Genomic DNA, 18,482 nt, shown 5'->3' on the forward strand with positions numbered 1-18,482 from the left:
TCCTCTTCCTGGGACTGTGTGTGTTCGAATCAACATAGATGCCAGCCGCAGCCTCGAGGCCAGCTTATTGACTTAGCTACTCTCTATCCACATATCTGTGTTTCAGCTTCTCAGGATCAGATGAGCCAGCATAGACTATGCTGATATTATTGCTCCTTCTCTGCCCTGTGCTTCAGAGAGGCAAATAAGATGGATAATATGGAGGCAGGCTGTCTGGCCACATTCCACCCCCTGATACGACACACCACAACCCAGGAATGCAAGATGGTGGCTTGCCAGTGCCTCTTGCCCACCTTGGAGGAATTTAAAAGTACCCAATGGCCTGATTAGAGGGTTCAGGATCTAGGAATTGACTGGGGACCTTTCCTGGTGCTGTGTATCAAATGTGCACACAAGAGATAGCTACATTATCTAGGCATTGCACAATACATAGGGTTATGCAGAAAAGGAGTACAACAATCAAAACAATTAAAACAGTGGTCATCATAGGGTGTAGGAAAGGAGTTAAGGAAAGTTCTAGCTGTTGGGCTAACCAATTTAGCCATGAGTTATTTACATTCTTAGTTACAGCATGTCTTATCCCATTCCGTTCATTGCCACTTCCCTTGCCTCCCCCCAAAGTTATTTTGAGGACTGCGGTAGTCGTTGTCATCGAACCATACCGGTCCCCATCTGAAGATGTCACTCTTGTTTCACCAGTCATTTGGGTTGAGAGGGACAAACTCGATTCCCAGTCCAGTGGAGGAGTCAAGTAAGGTGTTCTGGTACAGCAGTAGCAGTTGGGATGAGGAAGAAGACCATGGCGAATTGGAGTGCCATGTCTCATTTCAATAGTCTGTACCTAACAACAGTGGTTGCAAGCGCTACAACAGCAAGCGGTATATATATATACAAAAGTTCATGGTGGTTTCCCGGATCCAACCAGCATTGGGAGGGATCCATCCCACTGGAGCACTGTTCAGGGTCATTGCCTCAGTTTCCTGTGATAAAACATAAGGTTCGCCGGTCTTGGATACAATCCAAGCCTCAGTAATGGTTATTGGTGTTAGCCCAGCGTCTGCAGTTGTCCAGACTCCTTTTCCCTTATAGGAGTGCAGTACATGGGTTTGTGTTCCCAAACTGGGGTGTTGGGACAGGGCTATTAAGCCGTTTAGTCCCATGACTGTAAACAACCCTGTTGCCACTGGGGTTGAGTAAGTAAAACCAATTCCTGAAACAATTTCCACTTCAGTTAAAACATACTTCCACCCTTGCTTACTGGTGGGTAGTGTACCAATATAATCTACTTGCCAGGTTGCCCATAGTGCTTTTCCATCTCTTAGTCTGGCAAACCATTGCCCTTCTGTTATATGTTTCCTTGAGTTCAGCACATAGGGTGCAAGCTTGTACCAGATCTATGGCTTGTTTGTGGGTGATAGGCCACCCCCTGGCATGTGCCTACCGCACTGGCTCATCGCTTTCTGTGTGTCCCAAGGTTTCATGTAGCCAAATGTACAGGCGTTCCCAATCCACCTGGGCAGCAAAAATTTGTATTGCTGCATCTGCTAGGTTATTTAATTGTGCAGCTAGAGTATTATTCTTTTGGACACATGACTTATGCTTAAGGCATGTGGGGTTGCATGCTGGTATATCCATTTCCAATATTCCAATCTATGGTACTGGCCCTTGCCTCACAAGCTAATTGATTGCTGCCAGCTCTGCAAACTGAGCTGTTCCTTCTATGTTTGTGGTCAGGGGTGCAGCAGATATGTCTGCTGAGACAGCAACAGCCTTCCCTGTCCACTTTCCTTTGAAATAGCCAGGCAGCCTGTATTCACATATAATGTTGAATTTAAAAGCAAGCCAAAAGTGTTATCAACTCAGCCTTGAAAGAGACAGTTAAGTTTCAAAGCTTGAGTTTCTAAACTAATAATTTGGTTTCTAGAAAGTTAAATGTCCTTAAGAGTTGAATGCCCAACAGAAGCACTAACCAATTTGTACCTTGTCTGTTTGCAATTTTAAGCAAGAGGACATTATCCAAAACAAAATAAAACTAGTTAATTTGAAATCCACAAAATAGTTACAATATATAGAGTTCATTCTTTTATGCAGTTAACCAATTAAGTTTCAGTAGAATCCCTAATTTTTCCTTTGCAGATTTAACAAAGGTGTTTATAGACAAAACAATTACATTTGATTGCTTCTTTGCATAGATCGTTTGCACAGTGCTTAAGGAAGAGGCTGCAAAGAAACAAGGTGTCATTTTTAAAACAAGATTTCCCTTCACATATTACAACCATCACTTAATTCCTTCCACACTTCCACAGAGTCCACCTTTTATCTTCACATTCCCTCAAATCACTTGCTTTGTCCTTTCAAAGAAAATGTTTCTTATTCCTAGTAACTTTCCAATGTTTGCTCTACTTTCCTTATTCCTGCTAAATGACTTTTCCCAATGAGACAGGTTTGGCTACTATTAATTTGGTAAGGAGGGTGAGCTTGTTTACTAAACCTCATACCTCCTGGTTCTTTTCTTAAGCATATTCCTGAGGGAAGAAAAATAAATAAATAAATCTGAGAGTTGCTTTAACTCTCAGCACCAATCCTTAAGGGAATCTAGCTTTCTCTGGGTACTGAGGGACATGCATTTCTACCTCTCTATGTCTGCAGCAGAGGTATTAGCCAATTTTGAAGAACACCTCTTTACAGGTTTTCCACAGAAGACAAAAGCTGCAGCTGTTTCCCTCTCCTTTGAAGTTGAGGGTTTACATATACACAGTAAGTTAGTCAATTTGTTTTCTAGGTCTGAAATTGTATGGACAGCAATTAACACTTGATCAGACCAAGGGCTATGCCCGAATCTTTGCAAGATTTTGTTCAAAAGGGGTAACATCTTTTACAAATGCCAATTTTCTCAGTCTTCTCTCTGCCTTCTCAAAAGACTGCTTACATTTAAACTTTTCCTAGTATACCCAACCTCCTATTGGGACTAAAACAGCAATACCAATACCTCCTTTTTTTTTTTTTCTGGAGGGTTACAATTTGAACTTTCTGTTCTCTATTACCTGCAAAGCTTCTTTGTGCTGCCAGCTAGGTCATTTACATCACAAAGGAAATCACAACCTGTTGTGGCTCTTGGAGCTTTCACAGCATTTTAGTTTGTTTGCAGTTTTTACTCATTCTATAGTTTACAGGAAAATGTGCAATCTTTGTTTACAACACTACTTAGCCACATTAAACTTTGCATATAGTGTAACTCTTTCTTTATGCTTACAGTTTTCCTGTACCTTCATTAAACAACTTGGACTAAAATGGTCTTACTGAAAGTAAACCAAACCAATCTGTTTTAAACCTACAAACAAACAAGATTACTGGACCTTAAAACTTCATTTATTTACACACTATATATATATCTACACACAGATACACATACATTCTCTCTGAACCTTTCTTACACTATTTCTACATAGCTGTACAACAATTACAATTACATTCCCTTTTATTCAATGGGGTAGTTCAGTTCCAATAGAACCCCCTCCTTTTAGAGTTCTTTTAGCAGTCTCTCTAATCAAATGTACAGATTTGAGTCAAATTTGCCTGGATTACTTACAGACATTCATTTGGAAAAAGGGCCCATTTTTCCTTCAGAATGACTGTAAAGAAACCACAGTTTTCTATCTACACCATTTTAGCATTTGCACAACTGCATTTGCTCTCTATTCTCTGCAGAGTTTAAATTCTCTGTGTTTCTCTTTTCTTAAAACACTTTCTTATCTCTAAAATAAAACTGGCCTTGTTTCAGATATTACTCTTGTAAGTATGCTTAAGGATTTAGATTTCCAGTACTTACAGCCTTTTTCTCAGTTCTACCACAAGGCTTTCAATCTTATCTGTTACCTGCCTGCTTGTCTGGGCCTGATCCTGTTTTCCTTTTTCTGCCTGCTTGCCTGGGCCTGATCCTGTTTTCCTTGCTAAATGGAAAGTGGCTCCTTTCCACAGACTCAGGCTTTGTCCCATTCTTTAGCTTGCACACAGTTCTATACTTACAGAAGTGCACCCACAACTCCAGGATTTTCCCCAATCCTTTTCTAACATTTCTCTATCCCATTTTGGGTTGCCCCAACCTTCCTGGGCAAACCCTTTCCCGATACCACTAAAATCCATGTCTATCATGACAGGCTTCATGTTGCTGTATGTGAACCAATAGCACAATCCTGCCGACTACGCCAATTCTGTCAGCCGACGGTCAGGGCAGTGTGTGTGTGTATGTTTCCGAGAAAAGGTTTAACGTCCGTGCCTTTACTGCTAGGACCGGGGTCCCATCGCAGAGGGTGGCCAGCAGGCCAACAGACGCCCCGTTATATAGGAAGAGCTTATTACATCTTAGATTTCAGCTGCTAGAATTTCATAATTCCTTCGCAGCGGGCAGCCTTGAGGAAAGACTGAAAGATGCCCCAGTGGGTCCTGTCACCTGGGAGTGACACAGATCCAAACGCCCAAGCTCTCCCTATATCTGTCCCTTTATGACCGGCTGAAGTTCTTTTAAATTGTGCTTGGTTCTGTTACAGCAACTGAAGGAGTCAGGTTAAAGCTTAAACAGTTACAGGTTTATTGAGGAAGCTTATAAATCATATGGTTGCAATGGCTATTGCTCTATTTCTTAACTATTAGCAAAATATAGATCTTAAAAATGGTTACAAAGAAGATAAAGATAGAAAAATAGAAATAATGGTACCAAGTAACAGCTTACTCTTTCTATGTGTACACTTAAGACAGAGGACCACATCCAGGTACCATTTTTACCCCCTTCTGTGCCTCTCGACTCCAGCATGTCAGGCCAGGGCCGGTCCCTCAATTCCTAGGAAAGACGAAAATACGAGGTGGGCGTCCCCATAGAACCTCGGGAGGTCAAACACCTAACCCGACCAGCAGGTAGAGGGTAGAATGACACTCAAAGTGAGTGTGTGCTGGGCCCAACTTTTATAATCATGGGGTCACGTATTTCTCTTTCTTATCTTAATTGCCAATTGATGCTGGTCTGTCTGCTGTGAGACCAGTTCTTACAAGGGAGTTGTGAACTTAATTTACACTTGTAAGAGAGATTTGAGATGATTAAATTTTGAAGTACAGGACATTGTTTTCTCAGTGGGAAATTCCTCTTCCTGGGACTGTGTGTGTTCGAATCAACATAGATGCCAGCCGCAGCCTCGAGGCCAGCTTATTGACTTAGCTACTCTCTATCCACATATCTGTGTTTCAGCTTCTCAGGATCAGATGAGCCAGCATAGACTATGCTGATATTATTGCTCCTTCTCTGCCCTGTGCTTCAGAGAGGCAAATAAGATGGATAATATGGAGGCAGGCTGTCTGGCCACAGCTAGCCTTCAGATAGAGTGCTTTTATGAATGAAGTTGTAACAGCAAATTCTGACTCTTTACTCAGTCAAAACTTCCTTTGAAACTTTTGGGAATTTTTCCTGAGAAGTGGCTGAGTTAAGAACTGAGGGCCAACTTGCACCAGTCTGCCCTTCTTTTATGGTGGGTAATACCTAACTCTACAGATACAGCAGTTACTGGTACATTGGTATTAAATTGGCTTTCTTATTTGACTCTAGTAGATTTTCCACATTGATACATTGAGATTAATCTATTCAATGGGCTGTTTCAGAGACATGTCTAGTTATAGCATCAAAAAAATAGGACAAGTTGAGAGAGAGAGGGAAAGAAAAAGAAAGTGGTCTGTTCAGGCCTAATCGGTACAAGCCTATGGAAAGGCACTATAATGGTTGTTATGGTAATATTTAATGTGGTTATTATTAGGTAATAGATTAGTTTTCAACGGGATTGCCTTTAATGGTTATCTTTTCTAGTGCAGGAAGCTATGCAAATATTTTGATAATCTTAGCAAATAAGATTTATAAAGGGAGGAAATGTTGCCTAATGGCTAGGATATGGGCCTAGTACTCACAAGACATGAGTTCAGTTCCTGGCTCTGTTGATGGACTTGGGCAAGTCAGTGTTGTGACTCTGTTTACCTGTCTGTAATGTGTGGTTAATGATACTGACTTCCTTCACAATGTGCTTTGAGATCTACATATATAAAGTATTATATACATATTGGCTTTACTATAATCTTAAAATGTATTAAGCACACATGAAGTTTTGTGGGTAGAAGAGCTAAAGTGTCAGTTCTAAATTTCTCTTTATTCTGGAAACATACTATTGCAGTCTTTAAAAGCCCAGGTCTATTCAAGGGGTGCCATAATAAGGATAAAGTCTAGCTAACCGCTTTAAATGAACGTAAAAAAACTATGTAGGCATCAGCATGAAAAAATAAATATTCTTTGATGTGTGTCGTCTTTTCATTTTAGCAATTAAAATGGCTTTTGAAGCTATTTGGCATTTAATTTAAGCCTACAGAGTATAAAATTATGCATTCCCTTGCAGATAGTCCCATATTTAGCACAAACAAGGTCACAAAGATCAATAGGATTCAGAAAAAAATGTTAATTCAAGTTTTAAAATATATAAACTTAATTCTATCTGTCCAAACACGCATTTGTCCTCAATCAAATTCTTTAATTTCATGATCAGGGTTTGCCTGTCATGTTGTAATATTATTTTTATGAAATACCAAGTGGAAGATATTATTGTCACACAATTTTATTGAGAAAATATGCACAAATAAGTCTAAGAATGTTAGTCCAAGACTCTATCCTTTCTCCTCCTGAAGATTTCTCTAGCACATATTATAATATACTAGCTTTTGAAGTAAGAAGCTATATTTCCAAAGTAGTCATACTAAATTTGGTCCAAAACAGAGTACCCAGCTTTTTATATACCTCTAATAAAAACTGTTCATTTAAAATTACAGTTATTCAGTGGTGCTGGAACAATTTTTAAGATGGTGGAGCTAAACTGAGCCTCCCACTTTATTCTATCCATACCCCTCACTTTATTCTATTGGCTGGGGCCAAAGGGAGTAGCTAAGGTGCCCTGGAGGGGTGGGGTCAATGGTCAGGGCCTTGGGACCTGTAGTGGAGCTGTTGGGACCCTAGGTGGCAGTGTAATCCCTGGAGTCTGAGACCCCAGGGCTGACCGTGGAGCCCAAGTAGCTGGGACCCCCAGAGGCATTGGGGCCATTAACCAGGACCCCTGGAGCTGGCATTCAGGAGCCCAGGTGTGGGCTTATGTTTTGGACCCTAGCACAGTGTGCAAAATCTGGGGGATGCTGTAGCACCTCCTGCACCCCTACTTCCCAGGTGAATGCAGTTATCCATTAGAATATCTAATCAACACGATTCACTAATCATGCAAATAATTTATAGGAATATTTGTCGGTATCATTCTTTTCTCATGCAATGGTAAGGTAGCAAAAATCATTCCTGGCTTATTTTATTTGAAGCAAGTAGCGTACCATTGGGGATATGTTTGCCTACACTATTTCATCATGGCAAATAAAGTTGTTTAGATTATGTATTGTAAACCATAGTGTCATTGAGCTAAGACTGACACTAAACCTCTTCTATATTTCTGGCAAAGGCACAACAATTAATAATAAAGTTGCTGAACATATATTGAAAGTACTTTTATTAGTATTTATATCTAGTAGTTATGATTATAAGGATATTTTACTACTTCTCATTCTTGGTGCATAGACAGTTATGAAACTGAGCTGCAATATTATAAATTGGACATAGAACAATATATTATTTTCATGATCTCTTTGTATAATAATTGAAAGCTTCATATGGAGAAAATAACATCATGAGCTACACTACTATTTTTTGTTGTAAAATCAAGTTCTTACTTTGTTTCTTAACTACTTTATTATACCATTCTATAGTTTCACAGAGGTAGAAGCACTGTACTAAATCAGATTTGGCTAACAGGTGTTCTCTAGGCTGTGAACAATTACATCATAAAAATGTATTACTGTGCTCACTCTTGGGAGCAAAGACTTTTGCTATTATAGTGAAATGTGTTATATGAAGTGGAATTGCTAATGGACTTCAACAGAGCTGCTGGCCAGAATGCAATAGTGATATATCAGGGGTATCTTCACAGATGAAAACCTCGTTGGAAGAGGATACTTCATTTAACAGAAAACTTATACGTTCCATTCCATGTATTTACACTAGTATATTGTTTAGACAATATGTTTCTACTTTGAATTTACAGAAAGCATTTTTAACTGTTATTCACATTGTGTAGATATAGTTTTAAAGGTTAATTGGCCACTCTTACTTTCAGAGCTGAGAAAATGGAGGAAAATATCAGAGCTGTCACATTGAAATGGATCTTGTGGATGTTCTATGACATAATGAACAATCAAGAACAAAGTGCTTTTAGATTTTTTTGCTTTCACCTAACTTCACCATTACATTTGATTTTGGAAAGAAAGAAAGAAAGAAAGAAAGAAAGAAAGAAAGAAAGAAAGAAAGAAAGAAAGAAAGAAAGAAAGAAAGAAAGAAAGAAAGAAAGAAAGAAAGAAAGAAAGAAAGAAAAGTACTTGAAAAGTAATTTTATGTTCAGAGATGCCTTGGTTTTAGCCTTGAATCAAAGTCATCATGTTGAGGACCACAGAGCTTTTAGATCCAAAGCCTTACAAATTAGTAATATAATACTTTAGGTAGATCAATACCGAAAGGCCCCAAGCTGAGATTGATTTTATTCCAGTGGGATTTTTCATCTAATTCATCAAAAATTATTGTGCTCCCATGCCATAATAGTCTATTTTTGCTGCAGCGAGCAGAGCACATAATTCTGAAATTAAATGGTCTTTAACATCTTTGTTGTTAAAGTTATACTGCACGTATTATTTCTTGACTAAAATCTCTCACCTCATGGGGAGCAATTGCATCTGCCATATCTGCTGTGATGTGGAGCTAAATTTATGTGCCTCCATCTGAACTGTAGAATGTATTTCTAGTCATTCTTTGTTATAAAATCATCCAGTATCATGCTTTCCATATATCAATGTAATATTAACCTACATCCACATAAATTTATTACTCTTAACCTGTTTCTAGTGCCCCTTTCATCCTCCTGACTATTACATTCACTTGTAAAATGTGTTAGAAACAGGACTATGCTAACACAAACTAGGTACCTTTCAGTTTGTGCCCTCAGGGTCCACACAGGACAACTACAACATCACACACAAGTGCACTCTACAATTCTCACGCCATAGTCCGAAATGCACATTAGATCTGCCATTCAGACATGGTAAGTAGCTTGTCTAGTAACAATGTTTGGCACAATAGCCCTGAATCTCTCTGCACTATATCTCTGGTAATCTCATCCACAAACACAAATTGAGCTACCACAGATCCACCTCTCTACTCCAGACCTGTCTCTTCTGAACAAACTACAATATTGGTCTGTCTCCGTGACAGTGCCTCATGGATATCTAGCCACCAGCTCAAGCTTCATATTGCTAAAACAGGATTCTTAATCTTTTTTCCACCTAAATCTTTTCTCCTACTTTCTTTCTCAATCCTTGTGGGCAACACCATCAGCTCTCTGGTTACTCTGTTTCATAATATGGGCATGATTTTGGATTTAGATCTTTCTATATGTCATAACAGCCAGAATATTTTTAAATTTTGTGATTCAGGCTACATAACATCTCTAAGATAATAATGTTAACTCAGGGTAAATTTACCAGTAGAGTAATGGATGAAATTTCCATCAATTACTTGACTAGTTGATAGGAAATTCCACATTCCTCCTTTGAAATGTAGCACATTGGGGCTCTTGTAGATTTCAAAGGAGAAATGCAGAACTTACCGTGCAACCTGGGGCTAGTGGGAAGTCCTGCTGACTCTGGGCTGCATGTGGGTCAGCTTTGAAATGTACAAGAGTCCCCAGCAGAGGCTCTTGTACATTTCAAAGCAGAAGCACCCTCATGGAGCCCGAGGTCAGCAGGGGACTCCTGGGGTCAGTCCCTTGCTGACCCCAGGCTCCATGCTGCACTGCTACTTTGAATTGTGACAAGGAGTCTGGGGTCAGCTGGAGAGTTCCTAGTTGATTCTGGGTTCAGCATGGCACTGATGCTTTGAAACGCTGAGGCAGCATTTCAAAGGGGCAATGCCACACAGCTGAGTTAGGGATCAGCTGTGCGGTACTGCCACTTTGAAATACTCCTTCCTACCTCCCTGCCCCTTTCCTGCCTCTATATGATAGAGGCAGTGAGGGGGAAGAATCGATTAGTCGACTAGTTGACTATCTGATAAGCATTTACTTATCAGATAGTCAACTAGTCGACTAGTCCTTAACATCCTTATTCTAAGATGAGCTTTCACCAACTACCCACACAGTTCAAACTCTTGTCCAGGCTCTTCTCATCATCCATCCTGTTAATGCAACATTTTGGCTTCTAGCCTTGACCAGTGCAACCTCATCCAGCTCATATCCCTTCAGAATACTGCTGCAAATGTCATTTTCCTAGTATTGTATGCAGTGTTGTCCATGTTGGTCTCAGAACCTTAGAGACACAGAGTGACATGCCTTTTATTGGACCAACTTCTGTTAGTGAGAGGGACTTTCTTATGAGTTTACACAGACCTCTTTTTCAGGTCTGGGAAACAAATGTACAGTGCCACAGCTCAGTACAAGGTTTATTTATTTATTTATTTGTATGTTGCACTGACACACACAGTTAGTTTCTGAGACCTGAAGAACTTTGTGTAAGCTCAAAATCGTGTCCCTCTCACCACAGAAATTGTATTCCAATATAAGTTATTACCTTGCCATCTTGTCTCTTTTATTTTCCTGTTCTATTGTTTTGGTCATGTTAAGCCTCTCTTTGAATCATTCCACTGGCTCCCTTTCTTTATCCCATCATCCATCAGCTATTTTACTTATCCCTGCACTACATATCATCTTTCATTTATTCATTCCTGAAATGTAAGCTCTGGCCTTTGATAAACCCATGATTCCAGCCTCCAGTGCTCACTTCTGACATTTTCATATAAGCATGTTCATTCTTTATCCCGTACTGTCCCTCACAACTGGGAGGAGCTGCCCACAAATATCTGGAAAACGAATGCACTATCCTGCCTCACGCCTCCTTTAAATATTTCCTGGCCCAGTTTTTGGCAAGTTCTTTTCTTGCAACAGTTTGATCAGGATTTTTCAGGCCATGACTTAATTGTCAACTGTTCTTTTGATTTAGTTTCTACCTATACCCACATTACACTTTCAGTGTTCGAGTAATCACTGATGTAGTCAATGATGAGCAAATTGAAACAACTAATTGAATATATTTCAATTACCGTACTTTATACTCTTTTGTCAGATACTGTACAATAATGCCACATCTAAAAGACTGGTCATTAAGACAGTGTCAGCAGTATTATAATTGTTTTCGTATATAACAAATAGCATTTTTCACAATCTATACAGAGGTGTTTTTTTTAATTGAGATATGTCTTCTGTGGCTCACAGGCCATTGACATTATGAATCTATTTTGATTCATACATCTGTCTCATCATTTGGAGATTAGGGCATCAATGATGGCATGAACATCCTGGTTAAAATGTGGAGGTGATATACAATGAAAAAACCACCATTAAGGATTGCATAGAAACATTCCACTTATGTTACATCCTCTTCTTGGTTACTACAACAGCCTCAGTCTTCAATCTCCATCGTTTGCAAATTACACTCACCTCCCAATATTTAATGTACATGACCAACCTATCAAAGACATCACTTTTAAGAAGAGATTAAAACTGGAAATTTTTAAACCACAAGGCAGAAAATGTCAAAACTACAAATGACCAAAAACAGGAGATAGACTGGAATTATAGTAGATCTTTAATTATATTTCCATTGCTCCTGCTGTGAGGCTTGAGTCTCCATGTGAGTGCTGAGTGGGAATTATGATCACACACTGTCTGTATTAGGACTCTCAGGTTTTATATGTGAACTTTGTTAGCAAGGGGACATTTCACCATATGGTATAATCTTATAATGTGTTGCAAACAAAAAATCAGTCATCCCTATAGTTGGTCACCTTAAAAACAATGCAAGAAATGGCATTGTCATGTAACCAGCACTTTCCCCCTGAATCTCTACTGAACTACTATTTCAGCTAGAACTCATTGAAATTTTTCTAATAAAACATTCAAAATCATGGTCAGTGGGAACTTGTCTATTTCATGACAAATTTCAGTAGAAACCAGGAATCTTGACTGGCTTGTCAGAAAGTTGGTTTCCTGTCAATTTACCAGCCACCTGGATGGCTGGCTCCCTGTCCAGAATTTTTTGGAAACTTCTGTCACACAGAAAACCTTGCATTTCTGACCTTTAGTTGTTATTCCAAGTGGAAAAAAATCACGCATGCAAAATTATCTGAAGAACAGAAATGCTGTTTCCTTAACAGTTCTAATCCCAGCATGGTGCTAAGAATGTTTTACTGAAAGTATTTTCTCAGATGAGATTAACAACCAATCTCCCAGACACTCCAGCAGAAGAGTCTGTCTTGTCCCGGGGTCTCTCTTTCTGCCCCACGTCCCCCACAAACTGGATACAATTTTGTGGTGACCTTGAGGCTTTTTTTCGCCGCCTCCGTCTCCAAGGGTATGTCTACACTACCCCGCTAGTTCGAACTAGCGGGGTAATGTATGCATACCGCACTTGCTAATGAAGCCCGGGATTTGAATTTCCCGGGCTTCATTAGCATAAGCGGGGAGCCGCCATTTTTAAATCCCCGCTGCTTCGAACCCCGTGTAGCGCGGCTACACGGGGCTCGAACTAGGTAGTTCGGACTAGGGTGCCTATTCCGAACTACCGGTACACCTCGTTTCACGAGGAGTAACGGTAGTTCGGAATAGGACCCTAGTCCGAACTACCTAGTTCGAGCCCCGTGTAGCCGCGCTACACGGGGTTCGAAGCAGCGGGGATTTAAAAATGGCGGCTCCCCGCTTATGCTAATGAAGCCCGGGAAATTCAAATCCCGGGCTTCATTAGCAAGTGCGGTATGCATACATTACCCCGCTAGTTCGAACTAGCGGGGTAGTGTAGACATACCCCAAGAATATTTCCAAACCACCACTGAACATCAGATCCCCCCTATCAACACCAAAGGAAAAATAATTCTATATGGACTCCCCCTGACGGTCGGAATTACAATCTGGATTTCTATATACACAGCTTCCGCAACAACGCACAGACTGACATTATTCGCAAACGACAACAAGCGACACACAATCTTAGCCGCGCTGAACACCATGCCATCCAGAGTCTCAAAAACAACCTGGACATTGTAATCAAACCAGCTGACAAAGGGGGTGCTGTGGTCATTATGAATAAGGCCGACTATAGCCAGGAGGTAACCAGACAACTCTCGAACACCACATTTTACAAACTTCTCCCCTCTGATCCCACCTTGGAATACCAAAAGAAACTACACTGTCTCCTTAAAAGCCTCCCCACAGCTACTCGGGAACAAATCCACACAGAATCACCTTCTGACCCCCGACCAGGATTGTTCTATCTACTTCCCAAGATCCATAAACCTGGGCACCCCGGACGTCCCATCATCTCTGGTATTGGCACGCTCACTACTGGTCTATCCAGCTATGTAGACACTCTTCTCAAACCCTTCGTAACCAATACCCCCAGCTATCTCCGAGACACTACTGACTTTCTAAGGAAACTACAAAACATCGATAACCTCCCCAATAATACCATCCTTGCCACCATGGATGTAGAAGCTCTATATACCAACATCCCACATGAAGACGGATTACAAGCAATTAGAAACACTATCCCAGAGGACACTACTGCCAACCTGATAGCAGACCTATGTAGCTTTGTTCTCACCCACAATTATTTCCAGTTTGAGAACAACTTATACCTCCAGATCAGCAGCACAGCCATGGGTACACGCATGGCTCCACAGTATGCTAACATCTTTATGGCTGACCTAGAACAACGTTTCCTCAACTCCCGTCCCCTTTCACCCGTCCTCTACCTATGGTACATCGATGACATCTTTATGATCTGGACGCATGGCCAAGAAACACTGGAGATATTCCACAGAGATTTCAACAACCTACACCCCACCATCAACCTCAGCCTCGACCATTCTACACGAGAGATCCACTTCCTGGACACCACCGTACAAATCAACAATGGAAAATTAGACACCACTCTCTACAGAAAACCCACCGACTCATACAGTTACCTACATGCTTCCAGCTCCCATCCAGAACACACCATACGATCCATCGTCTATAGCCAAGCCCTTCGATTCAACCGCATCTGCTCTAATCCCACTGACAGAGACCAGAAGCTTCAGGATCTCTACCAAGCATTTATAAACCTCAACTACCCACCCAGAGAAATAAAAAAGCAAATTGAAAGAGCCAGACGAATACCTAGAAACCATCTACTTCAAGACAGACCCAAGAAAACCAACAATAGAACACCACTTGTCATCACCTACAACCCCCAACTTAAACCTGTCCAACACATTATCAATAAACTACAGCCTATATTGGAACAGGATACCATACTCCAAGAGGCTCTGGGAGACAGACCCATAGTCTCCTATAGACAACCACCTAACCTCAAGATGATTCTTACCAACCACCACAGGACATACCACACTAATACCAACCCTGGTACCTTCCCTTGCAACAAACCCCGTTGCCAGCTTTGTCCACATATTCATTCTGCTGATACCATTATTGGACCTAACCAAGTGAGTTATAAGATCAAGAACACATATTCCTGCGCATCCAGAAATATAATCTATGCTATCATGTGCCGAAAGTGTCCGTCTGCTATGTACATTGGACAAACATCTCAGACACTTTGCCAAAGGATTAATGCCCACAAAACAGATATCAGACAAGATCACAAAGAGAAAACAGTTTCTTGCCATTTTAACCAGAAAGGACACTCTCTCAATGACTTAACCACCTGCATTCTGCTACAAAGACCTTTTACATCTGCACTTGAAAGGGAATCCTCTGAACTGTCATTCATGTTAAAATTCGACACTTTCCAAAAAGAACTCAACAAACATTTGAACTATCTCACCCATTACCAAGATAGTTTCCCCAATTATCACCTCTAATACCATTAACTCTCCCTACCTCTAATATCATCAATTCACAGACACTTACCTTCCTTCCTCCCCCCCCCCCCCGCATCACCCTCCTGTACTGCAATGTGATTTGTCCTTTTAATATTTGTTCATTTTTTTTAATTGTATCCTTTGGTATATATGGTTGTGACTACTTTCTTCCACTATTTGATCTGAGGAAGTGGGTCTGGCCCACGAAAGCTCATCATCTAATAAACCATCTGGTTAGTCTTTAAAGTGCTACATTGTCCTGCATTGTGGTCACTAAAGAACTTATAGTATTTTGCACAAGAGTGGATGTGTAATCTTAGTGTGCTAGCCAATTGATAACCTGTGTAATTGCGTTTACTATATATTTTGCTCTGATCTTTCAACTGCTGTTTTTAGTCTTCACTGCTTATCATGAAGTATTCACTATATTGATTATTAACTTTAAAACATTTGCTGTATTTCAAAGGTGGTCAATATCTTAATGTCATTTACACATCAGTTTTCCATGTACTGTGGAATCATTTCACATATGTATTACCACTAATATGTGTATATAAACAATTACCACTGCTAATGACAATAACGTTTTTTATTATTATTAACAGTGGTAATTATGTATATATTTTAGTTTATGATATTTTCTATCCGATTCAAATAACTTCAAATGAAGCACAAATATATTCTTTAAAGTTTCACTGGGATATTTGAAATGCTAATTGTTCCTGGGAGAGTCATATATATCAATTCCATATACAATACATTTCAGTACACTTCAGGAAAACCCTAAAATGAAAAATATTTCTTTATAGTCATGCTGCATTTATATGACCATGATTGAATAATAGCCTTCTTACGATTCAACAAGTGTACATACAAAAAGACACCAAGGATTTGACACATCAGTACCTTCTGTTGACTGAACCAATAATTCTCTGAAACTCTAGTTCTTTGTGAATATAATATTCAAGAGCAAGTTGCTTCCTGTATACCCTGTGCTCTACAGCTAGAACTGAAACTCAATGCCAGATGGTAGCTAAAGGTCATACAGTGGTCTGCATACTAAAAATAGAAAATTACATTTTAGTTAGGGAAAAAAAAGAAATGATTATGCAAAAGGTCACTGAATGCAGTCAGCTAGATACATACTATCTTTAAAAGGGGATATTACAATATATATATAATTTAGGAAGTGTCTTCATACTGAAGATGGTTACTTATGTGCTCTAGCAGTATCCTGCTTACATTTACTATATCTATATATCTTGAGTAAATGTTAGCAGGATGACTCTAAAACATAAGGTGTAAGCATGAGACACAATTAATTGGTTTAGATTCACTATAACTGCTTAAAGAACTTTTAAAACTTTGTGACAATTCCTGTTAGCTTTGGCACTTCTTGCAGGGAGGTTGGTGATCAAAAATGAATGAATGCTGGATTTGATCCAATTAACTACAGACTGGGTGAGAAAATTAATTTTGAAATAGAGGATCTTCTCCATCCCTCATTTCGATAACTCTAGTATTCTTTGATCATGTATCCCAGATAATCTCAACTACCAGGTTGCAGGATAACAGAACACTGGACTCTAATCATAAAAATATAGAATGCTAGACCTGGAAGGATCCTCAAGAGGTCATCCAGTGCAGTCCCCTGCTCTCATGGCAGAACCATGCACTGTCTATGTCTAGATCATCGCTGATAGATGTCTTTCCAACCTGCACTTAAATATCTCCAGTGATGGAGATTCCACAACCTCCGTAGGCAATTTATTCCAGTGTTTAAACACCCTGACAGTTAGGAAGTTTTCCTAGTTTCCAACCTAAACCTTCCTCGCTGCAGTTTAAGCCCATTGCTTCTTGTCCTAGCATTAGAGGCAAAGGAGAACAATTTTTCTCCCTCCTCCTTGCAACCCCCTTTTAGATACTTGAAAACTGCTATCATGTCCCCTCTTGGTCTTCTCTTTTCTAAACTAAACAAGCCCAGTTCATTCAGTCTTCCCTCATATGTCATGTTTTCTAGACCTTCAATAATTTTTGTTGCTCTTCTCTGGACCTTCTCTAATTTCTCCACATCTGTCTTGAAATGTAGTGCCAAGAACTGCACAGAGTACTCTAACTGAGGTCTAATCAGCACAGAGGAGAGAGGAAGAATGACTTCTCGTGTCTTGCTCACAGCACTCCTGTTAATGCATCCCAGAATTATGTTTGCTTTTTTTGCAACAGTGTCACACTGTAGACTCATATTTAGCTTGTGGTCCACTACGGCCCCTAAATCTCTTTCTGCTGTACTCCTTCCTAGACAGTCACTCCTCACTGTGGGTATGTCTACACTACAAAGTTAATTCGAATTAACAGTCGTTAGTTTGAATTAACTTTCATAGGTGCTACACATACAAACCGCTAGTTCGAACTTAATTCAAACTAGCATAGCGCTTAATTTGAACTAGGTAAACCTCATTATACAAGGACTAATGCCTAGTTCAAATTAACTAGTTCGAATTAAGGGCTGTGTAACCACTTAATTCGAACTAGTTGGAGGCTAGCCCTTCCCAGCTTGCTCTGGTGGCCACTCTGGGCACAACCAGGGAAACTCTTCTGCCCCCCTCCCAGCCCCGGAGCCCTTAAAGGGTCACGGTCTAGTTATGGTGCTCGTGCCAGTTGCAAACCTGCCAGCACCCAGCCAGCAGACCCTGCACCTGGCATGGCATGAGCCAGCCACCCGCTGCCACCCAGCCCTCCCCCTCTTCCCAGGACCAGGCTGGCAGCTCCCAGGAGACTGCCCGGGGCCACAAGAGGCAGGCGCCTGCCTGGTCTAGTGCGGAGATGGTGGACCTCATCGAGGTTTGGGGGGAAGCCTCCAACATCCACGATCTCCACACTAGCCACAGGAATGCGGTCATCTACAGCCGCATGGCTGACAGCCTGGCCACCAGAGGACACATGCGGACCCGGGAGCAGGTCCGCTGCAAGGTCAAGGACCCGCGGCAGTCCTACTCCAGAGCCTCCCAACCAGGGGCTGACCTGGAAGCCTGCCCCCACTTTGAGGCCCTGGACCACATCCTGGGGGCTCATGCCTTCCATGTCTCCCGGGTGGTGATCGACCCCAGGGCAGAGGGACCTGTCCTGGACATGGAGGAGGAGGATGCCGAGAGCCAGGAACCTGCGGGGAGCCTGCCCAGGACCCAGGACTCCCGAGGCACCCCATAGAGCACATCGGATGTGTCGTCCAAGGCTGGGGAGGGCTCCACATGTGAGTGCCATCATGCTCCCCTTATGTGTATGGGAGGGTGGGGGGAGAGGGAGCCCAGGGACCATGCGCCTGGGCCTTGCCCACCATGGAGCAGCAGCTGGGTATCATGCCCGAGCCCATTCCCCACATGCCGACCTCACCTTGCAGAGGGGGGCTGGG

At 41.1% G+C, this 18,482-nt stretch overlaps 1 long non-coding RNA gene across 1 annotated transcript in view; it reads right to left on the reverse strand.

The window, feature by feature from the left end:
• Positions 1 to 16,075, reverse strand: part of LOC142829589 (uncharacterized) — a 34,594-nt gene extending 18,519 nt beyond the window's left edge. The window contains exon 1 of the long non-coding RNA XR_012904138.1: positions 15,980 to 16,075. This is a non-coding gene — a long non-coding RNA (uncharacterized LOC142829589). The remainder of the gene's footprint in view (positions 1 to 15,979) is intronic.
• Positions 16,076 to 18,482: the final 2,407 nt, after the last annotated feature.

This window comes from Pelodiscus sinensis, chromosome 5, assembly GCF_049634645.1.
Source record: "Pelodiscus sinensis isolate JC-2024 chromosome 5, ASM4963464v1, whole genome shotgun sequence".
NCBI lineage: Eukaryota > Metazoa > Chordata > Testudines > Trionychidae > Pelodiscus > Pelodiscus sinensis.